Source organism: Eupeodes corollae, chromosome 2, assembly GCF_945859685.1.
Source record: "Eupeodes corollae chromosome 2, idEupCoro1.1, whole genome shotgun sequence".
Taxonomy (NCBI): domain Eukaryota; kingdom Metazoa; phylum Arthropoda; class Insecta; order Diptera; family Syrphidae; genus Eupeodes; species Eupeodes corollae.
The window spans coordinates 131930285-131945592 of record NC_079148.1 but is presented as its reverse complement, the minus strand read 5'-3'; the positions used below and the strand labels follow the sequence as shown (position 1 = coordinate 131945592).

The 15308-nt window shown below is 28.1% G+C and overlaps 1 long non-coding RNA gene across 1 annotated transcript; it reads right to left on the bottom strand.

Moving 5' to 3' along the window:
- Positions 1-584: 584 nt before the first annotated feature.
- LOC129946193 (uncharacterized) lies at positions 585-11651 on the bottom strand. Its single transcript, XR_008781551.1, has 3 exons — positions 11515-11651; positions 11222-11460; positions 585-2185 (listed from the first exon to the last, which is right to left on the bottom strand). It is a non-coding gene; the product is annotated as an uncharacterized LOC129946193 (long non-coding RNA).
- Between the last annotated feature and the right edge of the window lie 3657 nt (positions 11652-15308).

Sequence of the window (15308 nt, the reverse complement as noted above, 5' to 3'; positions counted from 1 at the left end):
GTGTTGACTGCAGTTTTAATACTGTTTTGATGGAAACTTGTCCTACATATTACGCAGTCTGTTTTTTTTTAATTGAAGGACTTTTGTAGATTCAAAATTGTTACTTATATTAAAAAAAAAACTACAAATGTGATCAGAAATACTTTTAATTTATCAAAGATTTTTTTAATGACTAATATGATAAATTATATTCTGTGTATAGAGGTGATAAAATGTTCAATGCAAGAATTTGTTCTAATTCTTGTCTTGCACTTAACAAGATTTACATTTTTACATTAAGTTTTTCACTTCCGCAAAAGCTAATTACCAGAATTTATTTTGAGTTACTTAATTTGATAGTGTATGAACATTTATATTTTTTGTCATTCAATAAATTGTATTACGTATTTCAGTAAGTGGATATTTATAAAAGTACATACATACATCTCTTATGACTAAAATTCAATGACACATAAAGATTAACAACCCCGGAAGTATTTTTTCAGCTATCTCTGGAGTCTATTAAGGTGTTATTGTTTTGATTTATATAATGGCTACATTTATTTTTGTTGTTATAATTGATTAAAGTAGATTCTATTTAATAACTTGATACTTACTATCAGTATACTCACTTACCTAAATTTATTTCGTATTTAGGTCAATAAATTTTGATAGCACACGTTTTTTTCTACTCATTTATTTGTACTTATTTAGGTGACAATTAATAAACATTACATACAAAATTGAACACACAAAAACAAAACACTTATATTTATAAAACTTGTCTAAGTTTAGGTAGATAACTATTTTAAAAAATGTTTATTAATATAATTTTGTTTTGAGGTGCTTTAGGAATGGTCTAATTTTAGACTGGTTTGTTTAAGCTTGTAAATTAATGTGACGTTACATTAAGTATATCAAAGCATTATACAACACATTTAATCTTTCATTAGTTTTGTATATAACGGTAAGAAATGGAGAGTCGACAATTTATATATGAAGCATTTTATTTTGTTTCCAATCCATGTCTACCCATTATCAACTTAAAGTTGTATCAGTACAACAAAATAATAAGTTTGTTCCTTATCAGGTGTAAAAATGTTTGGAATAATACATTTTTGTATCAACTAAAATATACTGAAAACAAACTACTTGGAATATAAAATGCGTTTCAATAATTTTTATCGTTTCTTTTGAAATTCAGAATTCAGCTTTGGTATTTTTAATTTCAAAAGAAGCTGATATCTTCATGTTTTCGAAGTTAAAACTAATTTATAACATAAACCTCCAACACAACAATTATGTTCCTTGTTCTTAAGATATTTGAGTCGAATATCAATTTTAACAATTTAAAGTAGTATTTTGTGAAATTCTATTTTTCTATGAATTTAGAAACGTCATTCTTTATAGTATAAGAACGGTTTTTATCATTTCTTTTGTATAATATTCGAGGTAGCAAATTCATGATTGATAAGTTTTTTGATTAAAACTCTATTTATTTACATATATATGTAGGTTTTTAAAAAAATAAGAAGTTTTATGCTAACAAAATATTCATGTTTATCATTGTTGTTTTTAATTTAAAAACAGAATATGGATCTTTCTCTAGGCAGTAATTTTTAGTGTAATGTACAACCAAAGCTATTCTAGAACTAAAGAATATTGAAGACGGTATAATAGTCCACATAATCCGCGACTAAAAGACTCATACCAACTCCGTAACGAAGACTCTTTTAAATTTACAAGAAAATATCCCTGTTTTATTTTTGTTGTCATCCAGATTTGATCATTTATTTATGTATTTGCGTAACACAAAGTAAAATCCTGCTTTATGATTGGATTTATTTTTGTTATCTAAAAATTAGTTTTTTTTTATTACACACCCTTAAAAAAAACAAAAAAGAGTCTGTCGTTTTTCCTTGCTTTAAAGTTTGTAGGTTTTCGTGTTAGGTAAAAAAGTTGTTAGTTGAATTATTCTTAAAAATTAATAAATAAAAACAATAATTTTTATAAACAAAAACAGTTAAGTTTGAAAATCTGGTTTTGTTAAATAGATTTTAGGTCGAAAACAAATTTTTACCAATTTTAGCAGCATTTCTTAAATTTTTAAAAATTGGATAATTTCTTCTAGATTTTATTTTTTTTGTATGACAAAACGGACTGTTGGATTTTTATACTACTGAATATCGGAAAAAATGTACATTTTCTGAAATGAAAAGAGTTTGAAGACAACATTTTCAATTTTTAAAAGCTATTTATGTCTTAAGTTAATTTTTAATAAGTTTTATTATTGTTTTTTTCTTAGGTTCTTATTTTTTGTAAAAAAAACTGTCAATTAAAATTAAAAAAAAATGAATATTAACAACAATAGTTTTTAAAAGATAAAAGTAGTTTAAAGCCAATATCTCAAAGTTTTGAAAAATATTTAAGTCGAAAGTAATTTTTTAACATTTTTTATTATTTTTTTGTATAGGTTTTTATTTTTATAAAAAAAAAACTGTCAATTTGATTTTTTTCAAAATTTTACCAGATGTTAAAAACATTAGTTTTCTTTGCACAAAATTGTTTTGGTTATAAAATCATTTCGTGTTCTTAAGATTTTTGAGTTGACAATTTTTTTTAGTTTTCTTTGATTTATATAAAAAACCGTTAATTGGATTTTATTCAAAAAATATACAATATATTAAATCAAATTTAATTTAAGTCTCTAGCGTTTTTGGTTCGTAAGATATTAAGGGTTAACCCAAATGTTCACCTCTTTTTTAAACTGCTATTGTAAAAGAAACCACAAACACAATTCCTTTGAGAGCCCTTTCTGCATTTTTTGCCTTATTATCTCTATAACAAAATGTATTTGAAGTCAATACCTCTTCTGGTTCTTGAGCTATGGACGACGAAAAAACGTTGCGAACGTACAGACACACGAACCTACAGATATCTTTCTAAAAATCTTTTATTTCGACTCTAGGGACCTTGAAACGTTCAGAAATGTCAAAATTTTCCATTTGACAAATTGGTCCCACTACAATTAATTCAAATGTTAAGTTAAAAAAAAGTATCCATAGCCGCGACTATATCCCTGTTTTATTAACTTCCCATTGGAAGTTATTGTAATGGGTCCGATTTGTCAAATTGAAAATTTTGACATTTCTCGACGTTTCAAGGTCAATAGAGTCGAAATAAAATATTTTTAGAAAGATGTCTGTGCGTGCGTGTGTACGTGTCGACGTTTTTTTCGTTGTCCATAGCTCAAGAACCAGAAGAGATATCGACTCCAAATAAATTTTGTTATACAGATAATAAGGCAGAAAGATGCAGAAAGGGCTCTCAAGAAAATTGCGTGGGTGTTTTTTTTACCATATCAGTTTGAAAAAAGGTGAACATTTTGGTTAACCCTAAATATCTTACGAACCAAAAACGCTAGAAAATTGAATTAAATTTTATATAATATATTGTAACGTAATACCAAACAGGTGTATTTAAAAAAAATCAATATAACGTTTTTTTTTATAAATCAAAAAAACTGAAAAAAAAATTTGTCACCTCCAAAATTTTACTACTAAAATATGATTTCATCTCTAAAACAATTTTGTGCAACGAGGAATAATGTTTTTGACATCTGATAATTATGAGAAAAATTGAATTGACAGTTTTTTTTTTTATAAAAAATAAAAATCTAAAAAAAACATTACTCAAAGTTCGTACAAATTGAATATCGATTCAAATATCTTTTCAAGAACTTGAAATTTAGGCTTCAAGCTTATTTTATCTTATAAGAAATATTGTTTTCAAGATTTTGAAAATTGTTGAGAAAAATTAAATTGACAGTTTTTTTACAAAAAATATAAACCTAAAAAAAATGTATAAAAGTTAATAAAAATTGATATTCGACTCAAATATCTTTTCAAAACTTTGAGATATTGGCTTAATTTACTTTTATCTTTCAAAAAATTTTGTTGTCAACATTCAGTTAAAGTTTGAAAAAAATCGAATTGACAGTTTTTTTTTCAAAAAAATTACAAAAGTTGGTAAAAATTGATTTTCGACTCAAATATCTCTTCAAAAATTTAAAATATTTGCTTCAAACTAATTTTATCTTATAAGAAACATTGTTTTCAACATTTGGTAACATTAAGAAACATTGTTTTCAACATTTGGTAACATTTTTAAAAAATTCGAATTGACAGTTTTTTTACAAAAAATAAAACTCTAAAAAAAAACAATACTAAAAATTGGTAAAAATTTATTTTCGGCTCAAATAGCTTTTCAAAAATTAAAAATATTGGCTTCAAACTTATTTCATTTTACAGAAAATATTGTTTTCAATATTCAGTAATTTTTATATGAAACTGCAACAGTCCGTTTTTTCATAAAAAATAAAATCTACAAAAAATAGTACGCAAATTTGGTAAAAATTGATACGAGTACATATAGACAAACTTTTAAGCAAGACAAATCGACAGACGGGATGGGAAGTTATCAGTGTGGGTCGCATCCTAGCCTTTATTTGGGTAACACAAAGTAAAACCCTGCTTTATGCTTGGATTTATTTTTGTTATCCAAAAATTAGTTTTGGATAACAAAACTCATAGCGGAACATAATGATCGAAGGGCAACTCCGCTCTAAATGATTTGTTTCATAAATCTCTCCTTCATTGGATTAAAAATTAAATTTCGAATCGTTCAATACAAGTAGTATTAGATGGGTTCAAGTCTGGAAATCACAAAATAAATGCTGGTGTGCCTCAGGGCTCTGTTCTGTCTCCAACACTCTTTCTCATTTTCATAAGTGATGTCCTGTCTGCAACTGCTAATTCAATTCCATTAATTTTCATATTTAATTCCAAATCAAATAGCATTGTGCAATAGGGATCATGTAGAAATTAATGCATTGAAAACCCAATTCTGCCTTGTACCGTTTAAGCTAGACATACCCTTTTGCCATTATCCATTGATGGCAGATTCGTTATCGAACTTAGAGCATTTAAATTTATATGTGATAATATCATCAAAAGATCTTTCTTTCCCTATACTAATGCTCACACTGTGACTCTGCAAAAAAGGGTAGAAATATTCCCTGGAATGTGCACATAAAAAAAAATTGTGATAATATAACGCTGCAAATGTTCGGGGATTAAGAAGATCCAAGATGCGGGACAATATTATAGCTATAAACTCCCTTTAAAGGGAATTAAAAATTACATTAAATGCAAAATATTTGTCGATCTAGCACAGATTGGTCCCAAACTACTTGGACCGATTTTTATCGAGTGTTTTTTGAGGGTTTCCAATTTATAAAAAAATGGTTATTTTATACAGTTAGTCTTAAAAAGACCCAAGAATCAAAAAAAAATCCTAATATATCAAGAAATAAACAAATTATCAGTTCCAGAAATCACAACGATTTTAATTATTTCAATAACTTTAAAAGTCTCGTTATTTAATCTAATAATTGGATTAAAAAAGGACGTATACGCCTAGGTGTACGACATCGTTTTTATCGTTGCTTTGAAGGTCAAAATTATACTTTGTGGATTAAATGGTTTGATTCAAGCTAATGAATATGCACTTATGCCTTTATTTCTCTTGTCATCAACATGAAACTAAACATATTGTTAAAGATTGATCATGGGAATCTACTCGTATTTGAAATAAATAAGTTTAAATATTTCGTTTATGGAGAACTACATAATTTTATTAATTGTAAAACACCCTGTTGAAAGGAAACTGGATTTTATATTCGGAAAATTATTGATTCTAACTAATGTTAGCTTTAATATGAATTCAATGAAAAAACATTTTTGAATAAACGGAAAGGTGTTATAGATACATACTTGTTTTACACAACGCAGTTTATTCAATGAAGTATGTAGTAAATTTAAATAAGTTTCATCTAGAACATCTTTACCTGCCAGATCACCGGTCTTTTCAGTACAATATTTGACACATTTTCTTCAACACTCATCATATCTAAACAATTCTAATCAACTTGTTTAAACAACTTTTTTTTATCATTTGCCCTCGCTCGAATTGAATGCGTGTCTATACATCTAGCATTTGTTGCTAGAAACAAAACAAACACTACCTATATACTTTTTGAGTGTGTTTTTTAATGGCCTTGTTGTTAAACTTAAATGAACAAATAAAACAAAAACAGAAACAGAAAAGAAAACATTCTAGAACTTTCTGAAGTGACATTTTGACTTTGTTTCAATTTTTGTCTCGATAATTCATACATTGTGTTTATTTTGTTTTATTGTTGACGTGATAACAGACATTCGCTAAAATATTATACAACAACAAAAAATAGAGATTCCTTGAAAATGCGCGGTAGAACACATAATATAATTCCAATTGTTTACAAAAAAAAATTAATAAACATTTACAATAAAATTTGCTATAATTGCAAAATTATGTTGAAAATACAATCTAAACCAATTTTTTGTTTTGGTTTCGTCTATAAATTGCGTCTTTAATTTATAAGGTATAATTTTTGTAGTTAGAGTTCATTTCCAATCGTTAACCTGTAATAATTATTATGAAATTGTGATGTCCGTATAAATTGATAAACAATTTAATTTTTTTTTTGTTTGTTTACATTTTTGTTTTGTTTAATTGCATTTTTTTGTTTTGAGATAAGTTTTTGTTTCTTCTTTTCAAGAGGCAGCTATTTTGTTTTAATTGATTTAATAACCCCGAGAAACTCCACAGTGAGACAAACCTAACTTAGAAAGTGGAATAAAACTTGTTTCTTTAATCTGTATGTATTTTGCGGAAATTTTTACCCTATAGCCATAGAACATAAGCGATATAAATTATAGTCTTTTCTGTTGACTTTATCAATAAGTCATGGTATAAAATTATATTAATTTAATTCCAAATACAAATTGAAACTGATCCACTATCTGAATGAATTGAAAGAAAACAAAACCCAAAGAGTATACAAAAGAAGGATTTGCCTTGTAAAGTTCATTGAAGTGATATAAAAAAGCCGTCAATTGGATTAGAAATTTGTTTTAATTTTATTTCTAGACTTTTATCAATAGCAACATAATATGTCCATCAGTAGTATTAAAAAATTGAACTTAAGAACTTAAAAGTAAGTGAAAATCAATTTTAATCCAATCGATAAACAGCAGCCTCAGACTTTATTTCAATTCAACCTCTTTCTTAATTGAGAAGAGCAAAGAGCTTATCAAGATATTTGTTATCATTGCATATTATATTAATATACAATAAAATATGAATAATAGCTTAAGAGATATTTTATTGTGCCATCATTGGTGGGATATTGTCAGTAGATTTTGTTACATCAGCTGATTTAAAAAAAAAAGAAGAAATAAATCATAAAATTTCAATTTTTGCTGAAGGCGAAGGGTGTTAAGATTATTTTGTTGCTTTTTTCTTATGAATTTTTGTTTTTATATTTGATTTATTTTTTAGACAACAAGTAAAATGACATGACACCAAAGTAAAGGTGAATAATTCATAATGAACCCAATTTTGAAATAATGGGAATATAGGAATGGAAAGTTACCTATAGAATGCGAAATACAGATTAAAAGAATCAGTTGGTTTGGTAGATAGGTACATTGGGCCTATGTTTGTTTGTTCTTCTTACAGGAGCACCTCAATTTTCAAGGAAAACTGATTGATATTACTTTAAGGCGCAAGAGAAATTTTCTAGAATATTGAACGTTTTAAATATAGACCATGAAACTAGTCTGAAGGGATTTCGTAATATTTTTTGTATGAGATTTCGGGAGTTATCGGGCACTTTTAGGAGTATAACCAAAGGTGTTTCTATAATAAGTAAATCTAAATGTTATTTGGCCGGAAGGCTCTAAAAATTATCTTCCTAAAAAATTGAGATCTTCAAAAATTACATTGAAAATATTAATTTCAAGTTTAGATTCTGTAAGTGGAAAGAACATGTGATTTGCAGACATGGTCTTGACTAAATTTTAGGGCATTTGAGCACTTATGCCAAAAGCAAGTAAAACGTTTTCGCATAAAACCATGTTTTTGATTACATTTAATGTCCTTGCAGTTAAAATTTTAAACTATCACAAACAACTTGTTCAAAACGCTTGCGAATACAGGGCAGTTTAGAAATTGGAAATTATAATTACTAATATCAGACTTGTTTCCCTTTTTAAAGATTGGTGTAATTAATGAACGCATTCACAAATCTAGTGGCTACGTAGTCAAAATTCCACTAGCTTTGTGAATGCAAAATTGCACTACAAAGCTAGTCAATCCAGGACCGTCATATTGATGACAAATACAAATACATATATAAAATAAGAAACGTTTGTCTTTTCAGAGCTTTGAATACCAAATAGAAGACTTAATATGATTGATTTTTATTTGTATTTAAATACCGAAAGCCTCATTTCATTTTGAATTCTTGTGTCCTTACCGAGCAGCTGATTACGATGTGTTCTTCCATATGATTGGGAATTTACCTGACCTTAGAGGTAGCGCAAATATAAGACCAAGGAAATATGTTACTAATGATTTATATTTTTGAAGACAATTTTAAGAGTTCGACCTAGTCCCGAGGAATTATCAACTTTTGAGCAAAGCCAAAAATAAAAGAGTTGCTAGGAATCTTGGTTACAATCGCTTCCTGTGCCATAAACGTTTTTTTTGGTAATAGTTGAGAGTTGTAAATAACATGGCTCTACTTCTCTATGGACTACTTTTTGTATCAATGAAAAATTGTAGAACATTGTTAGCAGATGCCTTACAAATTTGTGGATAACTAACTAATTATTTAAGCGAAATTTTAACTTTTTATATAATAAAGAAAAGTTTGTCTTTTAAAATCCTATCTCAAGGTTTTGGAAACCTTATTAACCCATAACTCCATTGTAAAGCTTCAAAAATAAAAATACTTTTGGAATTCATGTTAAGGAACTATTAAAGTACAAATAAAAGATAGAGATGCCCCAATATTTTGAACAAATATGTCACCTTTAAAACAATCAAACAAATTAAAAAAAACTCAAATAGTGTTTACAAATTGATTTTTGTATCAAATGTCTCCAGAACAAACAAAATCTTATTTAAACTTATTTCATCTAATACAAAATATTGATATTGTTTTTATTTGAATTTTTTAATAAACATAACTTATTTATTACTAAGTTGCTTAAACTTCTCGAATATCTGCGAAGAAAATAGCTTAAACTCAATTCAAACTTTTATTTACATTTGCATGATTATAAAAAAAAAGAAGCTGGGATGCAGCCCACACTGATAACTTCCCATCCCGTCTGTAAGTCTTGCTTAAAAATTTGTAGGTTTTCGTGTTGGGTTAAAAAAGTTGTCAGTTGATTTATTCTTAAAAAATTTAAAATTACCAACAATATTTTTCAAAAAAAGAAAAAGTTTAGTGTGAAAATCTACTTTTGTTAAAAAGATTTTTAGTCCAAAAAATTTGTTTACCAATTTCTTAAATTATTACAAATTGGATGATTGAAATCAATTTGAGAGATATCAAGAACTGAACATCAATTTATACCAAATTTGCGTACTATTTTTGCAGATTTTATATTTTTATGAAAAAACGGACTGTTTTATTTTTATAAAAAAATTAGTGAATATCGAAAACAATATTTTCTATGAGCTAAAACAAGTTTCAACACAAAATCTTTAATTTCTAAAAGATTTTTGAGTCGTAAGTAAATTTTTACCAAGTTTTAGTATTGTTTTTTGTTAAGTTTTTATTTTTTTTGTATAAAAATAGATTTTCCTCAAAATTTTACTGAGTGTTGACGACAATATTTTTTAAAAGATAAAAGAAGTTTAAAGCCAATATCTCAAAGTTTTGAAAAGATATTTGAATTCAAAATCAATTTTTACCAACTTTTTTTTAATTTGTTGGTTTAGATTTTTATTTTTTTTTTAAACTGTCAATTCGATTTTTCTCCAAATTGTTCCAAATGTTGAAAACAATTTTTCTCATAAGTTAAAATAAGCTGGAAGCCACAATCTCAAAGTTTTGAAATATTTGAGTCGAAAATTAATTTTTACCAACTTTTAACTCTCTATTTTTTGTAAAAAAAAAACTATAAATTCGATTTTTCTCAAAATTTTATTAAATGTTGACAACAATATTTTTTAATAGATAAAAGTAGTTTGAAGCCAAAATCTCAAAGTTTTGAAAAGATATTGGAGTCGAAAATCAATTTTTATCAGCTTTTATTAATTCTTTTGTTTAGATTTTTATTTTTTGTAAAAAAAAACTGTCAATTCGATTCTTCTAAAAAAATTTCAGAATTTTGAAAGCAATATTTATTATAAGGTAAAATTAGTTGAAATCCATAATCTCAAATTTTTGAAAAGATACATATATGAGTCGAAACTCAATTTTTACCGACTTCGAGCAGTGTTTTTTTTAAGTTTTGTCAATTTTATTTTTCTCAAAATTTTACCACATGTAACCTTATTTTTCGTTGTACAAAATTGTTTTGGAGATAAAATCATATTGTATTCTCAAAATTTTCGAGGTGTCAAATTTTGTTTTTAGTTTTATTAATTTATAAAAAAACCGTTAATTGGATTTTTTTTAATAATATGTGGTATCACGTTACAATATATGATATAAAATTGAATTCAAGCCTCTAGCGTTTTTAGTTCGTAAGATATTTAGGGTTAACCACAATTTTCACCTTTTTTTAAACTGCTATGATTCTTGAGCTATGGACAACGAAAAAAACACCGCGAACGTACAGACGTTTAGACGTACGCACACATGCACGCACAGACATCTTTCTTAAAATCTTTTATTTCGACTCTAATACCTTGAAACGTCGAGAAATTTGAAAATTTTCAATTTGACAAATTGTGGAACCAATTAATAACTTCCTATGGGAAGTTAAAAATTGTCCCACTGTACTTAGTTGAAGTGCATTTTAAATAGAACAGTGACACGCTATAAATAAATTGTAGGTAGGTTTGTTTAACTTTAGAATCTAAATAAAACTTGTTGCTGTTACATCGATTATTCATAAAGCTTAACTTAAAATAAAATATTATCCACGAAATGAAAAAAAAAACTAAAACAAAAATATTTACATACTGCAAAGTTAAATAATAATGAATTTTAAATATACTATACCTGCACAAAAGTATAAAATCAATAATAAAAAGACATCTAAAACAATAACATCAACTTTCAACACGTATGACTAAACAAACAAAACAGGTTTTGAGTTTAAGTTTTGCAAATCACCTTCAATTCAAAAATCGAAATAAAGTTCCACATTTCAAATCGAAAAATCCAGAAACTTCCGTTGTGTGCTAACACCAGTTCCCCTCGATCTCAATCAAATCAAAATATAATCCTTCTCTGGGCTGTCGCTCCCTCTGCCCTCACCGTAGATGCGGTGCTTTATGTCTCTCTATACCATCTATACTTAACGTTTACAATGTTGGTACCCCTTTCACCGCATCACACACCAACCTCTTCACCTATAAGTCCACTATCAAAATTCATAACACTAAATAGCTATACACAAAACACACCAGCCCTCACGTCACCGCCACCATCACCAGTGGTAGTCCCAGAACCCAATCCGTACCCAGTCATACTTTATAAACAACAAAAACAAAAACACTGTACAAGACTCGAGCTAAGTGAAAACTGCGCAGTAATCTTATTTTCTTCATTTTCCTCTTTTTCGCCTGCTGCTGTTGTTGTTTGTTTTTATATAAAAACACATCTCAGAGTATATAAGATAATTTTTGCCGGAGCCGGCATTTACTCCCGTATAAAAGCAAACGGTGCCATCGATTCACAGTTCATTATTTATTTCACATTTGTGGAAGAAAGTTCGTGTTTATAAATTCAAAAACTAAAAAAAGCATAAAACAGCTTTTACCTGCCCCCCTAAAGGCACAATTTCAAATTAACAAACAGAAAAAAAATCAATCAAAGAAGAGAAAGGAAGTGAAGATTACCCATAAAGTGTAAAAATTAAAAACTGAAAAAAGCACTACGTCATCAAATCAATCAGTGATATCGAAAAAAAGTCACATTCACCACCTGTAACTGTAAGAAAGTAAAACTTACCTGAATCCAAAAGAAAATATCCCATTGGAAACTTTGGAAACTGTGATAACTTCAAACCAAACCAAAACTAAATAAATCAATAATCATGTCTGAGGCTTATTTCGATGAATACGAGCATTACAACTTTGACCATGATAAACACATCTTTACCGGACACAGTGGCAAGCAACGCTCCAAGAAGGAAGCTAGCACCCACACCAACCACCATGATCCCAGTGGACATTCCAGAAAGATTCTAACCAAATTAGTCAATACCAACAACAACAAGAAGGGAAAGAACTGAATTAATCGCCTTACTCAACCACTGCCCTAATCTCGTTTCGACTAGAAGGTGGTGGCTCGCTGGCTGGTTGGTGGATGTACATGGGAGGACAATCTGCTCTGGAGCATTCCCACCTGCCTGCATCCTACACCGACCCGAAGTACCTACATACCTAAACTAAACTACTTAAGAAACTGAAATTCATCTCTATTTTCATACAAAACAAAAACAAAAAAGAAGAAAAATTCAACTAACGGTTGGCCACACATCCTATTGAAGTCGTTGTGGTGTGGGGTCAACCATTTTAAATTCATTTATACGTTTTAAATCGTTAGTCATAAGATTGTTTAAGTTTTAACTTTTTAAGAAAGGAGACTTGAATATTATATTATAATAATTAATTTTGTTTCTAAAAGAAATGAGTAGCAACAAAAATAAAATGAAATTCGTTTTTGTAAAACAAAGAAAATATACAAAATGGGAGTTTGTTTTTTGTTTTCGTTGTTGTTGGTTTGATTGTTGTCTATTTTTATCACGTACCCTGTAGCCATCGCTGCAGCCGAGTCACCCCCGCTGATATTACTTGGACTTGGGAGCTTCGAGGTTAGTTGTTTGTTTTTCCTGTGTTTTGTTTATAGGAAATGTTTTTTGAATCTTTTTTTAGGTTCTGATTTTATGTGTTCTCCTTGAGGAGACAATAAGAATTGAAATAAGGTAAGTTTTGAAAGTTAAGCAAGCTGAAAGAACAAACTACGATCTCTAACATCAAATGATGATGACGTACATGTGTAGGTACATATGTAATGTGCAACAGAGTGCAACGAATAAAATGCATAAAGCTGGAACAAAACATAAGTACAACTTATATGTACATTTCTATAAAGATTACTTAGGCAGGCAAAGCAAGAGCTAAAGCAAAGCAAATGCATACGAATTTCGTTTCCACTTCCATCATTCTTGGAGCAATGCCAAAGTTTTATGTTTTATGTAAAAGGAACGGAAAGAGGAAGGTAGGTACTTTAGTAAATGGATGTTTATATTTAATGCCTTATAGGATGGAGTACAGTTCTACATAATATTCTACGGATTTATGGAGACAGAACGCTGAAAAAGAAAGAAAAAGAACAAAACAGAAGAACGAAGCGAAAAGTTGAAACATGAAATGCATGCATTCAAACGTTTACAGGGTTGCCGTCTTTCATATTTTGATGATAAATAAAATCCACACAAAGTGTGTATTGATTTTGATGAGGTAAAATTGGGATTATTTGAATATATTGTTATATTTAGGACAATTTATACGTCCCCACTGAACTCATAAGTAGGTAAGCTCAAAAAGTAAGTTTTATATAAATTGAAGTTCTTAAAAAAGTTCTGACGTGAGACTTATTTGAAGCCGTAACTAGGTTCTAAGCACAAAATTAAAACCTCCATTTTTTTTACATACTGAGAATCTAACGTCAATAAATACTATTTACAAAATATCTTGCGGGGTCAATTTGAAAATTTTAAAACTGGAATTCCTTCAAAACAAAACCCATGACAAGCTTTTTATTTGAGATTATTTTGCTGTGAATTTAATAGAATTTTTAATAGATTTGTTCCATAAATTAGTAGGTGACATTCTCTTAAAAATTAAACAATTACACTTGGGCGTATGTGTACTTTTATTATTTTATGGAATTTAAAAAAGTTCAAAATTGTCTCAAAAATATAAATTTTGAAAATAAAATGATCATCACTTGACAGAAGCATATTTGTTATTTGTGGAACAATGTCTTGTCCTTAATAAAACAATTGATATCATATAAGTCATGTACGAGAATATTATATCAATTAGATACAGGCGCAATCTAATTGGCGGGCTTTTAAAATTAAACAATGGTAGCCCATATTGACTCTTTATATAAGCTACCGGAATTTGTGTACAAAGTATTGCTATTATTCCTACAATACATCCATAGGTAGGTTGGGTATCTATTATTATCTATATCTGTTATGTTTCATAGGTGCACATAGTTGAATAAATATGTACCTATGTTACTTCAATGCAACACATCATAATCATTGAAACTTAAAGACTCGATATGTGATATACAGTAGGGTGGAGCGAAAATGGCAAAAAAAAAAAATCAAAATTTTTTTGTTCCTGTATTGTTAACTGGTGACCCTTTATTAGGACATCAGTTATGCAAAAAATCAGGAAGCTATGACTTTATCTTCAGGTGACGCAGATGACTTTAATTTAAAAAAAATTAATACCTAATTTTAAAAAGTTCTTCGCTCCATTTATAGTTATTTTAAATCAGGAACCTATGATTTTTCTTTCAGTTGCCGCAAATTAATTGAATTCAAAATAAATTTAAGGTCTACAATCTTATTCTTCATTCGATTCAGAGTAGTTTTTAATGTTTTTTTTAAAGTAATGTGTCAGAATCGCTTTCTATGAAGTGTAATTGTGCGTATTAAACTATTTTTATATTTAAACCTTTAACTAACTAAGTTAATTCGTTTCACCACTTTTATAAACATTACTTTGACATCCATTCTTTTAGTAATAAATTCGTTTGCTACTGACTTATTAAAATGCCTAAGACTCGTAAAAATACGCGTTGTCCTCTTTTTGGTGATTCACAAAAACTGAATAATAATTTGTTGCCAACTTATTGTGATATAATTAAACATTATTTGTGGATTAGAAACGATTTAATTGCATTGCATAATGGAAAAGACCCTTCAATCAAGGAGGTAAGTGAAATAGTCTCCAATGACGTCGAAAGTATATGGAATAAAGCATCACTTCCTACCATTAGTCATCAACAAGTTGTTGCAAGGTTGATTTCGTATTATAATAAGTATAAAAGTACGAAGAAACTACGCAGTGAAACAAAAAAGCAAGAGTTTTATCAAGATTCTCTGCAAAAGTTGTTTGATATTGCAACATGTAAATGTATTTCAAGAGGATTGTGTAAATGTGAGACAAAA